At 31.0% G+C, this 1,977-nt stretch overlaps 1 non-coding gene across 1 annotated transcript; it reads right to left on the reverse strand.

Moving 5' to 3' along the window:
- Positions 1-867: 867 nt before the first annotated feature.
- Positions 868-974, reverse strand: LOC116669075. Its single transcript, XR_004326463.1, has one exon. It is a non-coding gene; the product is annotated as a U6 spliceosomal RNA (small nuclear RNA).
- Between the last annotated feature and the right edge of the window lie 1,003 nt (positions 975-1,977).

A 1,977-nucleotide genomic window follows, 5' to 3' on the forward strand; every position in this document is an offset into this window, starting at 1 on the left:
TTATTGGTTATTATTTTTGTTATTCTTAATGGCTCTGAGGAACAGGCAGCTAATACAGTAATCTGTTGCTAAAAATGTATATGCTAGAAAACAGGTCTGGGTATATAAACCATATTTTATTTATCAAAATATAACTTTTATGACCTTTTATTTTGATGTAATTTCATATTCACAGTTAATTTGCAAGAATAGTAAAAGGATCCTTATTTATACTTTACCCGTTTCATCAGTTGTGTATGTTTTGCCCCATTTGACTTATGAGTCTCTTTGTGTCTTTGTGTGTGAGGATACACATTTTTAGAAAATAATCATATATAATATATTATATATTTATTTATTATTAGTTATATGTAATATTGATATAATAATTTAGAAAATAGCTGTATAATATATATTTCCTAAACCTCTTCAGAATAAGTTTCCTGTATTGATGCATTATCCCAATAAGCTACAATGGCTACAATGTATATTTCCTAAGAAACTGAGTGTTCTCATACAATTATCAAAATCAAGTGGCTTACCATTTATACAATTTTATTATCTAATTCTTAATTATAGTCACATTTTATCTATTGTCCCTGTTATGTTCTTTGTAGTTGTTGTATTTTCCCCCCAGTCTAAAAATTCTGTAGTGGCCATTAATCTGGAACTGAACTTTAGCCTATTTTTTTTTTAATTAAAGTATAGTCATTTTACAATGTTGTGTCAATTTCTGGTGTACAGCATAATGTTTCAGTCATATATATATATACACACACATATATTCCTTTCCATATTCTTTTTCACTAAACGTGACTACAAGATATTGAATATAGTTCCCTGTGCTATACAGTAGAAACTTGTTGTTTATTTTATGTATAGTAGTTAAAAAATATGGACTGCTTCACAAATTTGCATGTCATCGTTGTGTAAGGGCCATGCTAATCTTCTCTGTATCATTCCAATTTTAGTATATGTGCTGCCGAAGCCAGCACCTATATATTTGGGTTCTGAATTTTTCTTATGATTAGATTAACATTATGCATGTTTGGCAGTATCATCACAGAAGTGATGATTCCCTGTTTAGTGTATCATATCACAAACTTATAATTACCAGGGACAGAGGAAGACAGGGGGAAGGGATAAATTAGGAGTTAGAGGTTTGCAGATACTAATTAAAAGTAGATAAGCAACAGGTTTATTCTCAAGTTATTCAAGCAACAGGTTTATTCAACAGGCTTATTCATATACAAATATATATATATATATATATATATATATAGAGAGAGAGAGAGAGAGAGAGAGAGAGAGAGAGAGAGAGATTCATGATGTCAGTATGTCTCCTCATTGATTATATTAACTTTGTTCACTAGGGTAGGTTGGTATCTATCAAATTTTTTTACTTTACAATTACTGATTTTACTCCTACATTTAATATGTAATTTGTGGGGAAATAGTTGAGAACTCTTGTTTCTCACCAAACTTACCCCTATTGTTTTAGCATCCATTGGTGATTCTTGCCAAGATAAATGACAATTCTAATAATTGATTTTCTTATCTCTGTCATTCTTTGTACCTGTGCAGAAGAGCTTTCCATTCTCCTCCATGTAGTCATCTACTCATTTTACAGATTTATATCATTATGGACACATAGATTGTTATTTCATTCAAATTATAATCCATTACTCTCTGTGTTAATTTTGATTCTCAAGTTGTCTAGAATTTAGCTAGTGAGAATCTCTTCAAGCTAACTAGTGTGTTTTCTTGACACATTCTCACATTCTTCAAGCATTTCCTTTTTTTTTCTGAATCAAAAAGATGTTTCTGCTTTTTCTTGTACTTCTTCATTCCATCTCTGTAATCAGCATTTTTTCCAAGGAGACCAGGCTCCTTTAAAGGCAACGTGGTTTTATAACCATGAACATTGCCACTGGAGCATTATTTCATCTAGGCTCTCTCCATGGCAGAGCTAGGAAGTTTCAGTGTGTGATGCAGATA

Source organism: Camelus ferus, chromosome 15 (genome assembly GCF_009834535.1).
Source record: "Camelus ferus isolate YT-003-E chromosome 15, BCGSAC_Cfer_1.0, whole genome shotgun sequence".
NCBI lineage: Eukaryota > Metazoa > Chordata > Mammalia > Artiodactyla > Camelidae > Camelus > Camelus ferus.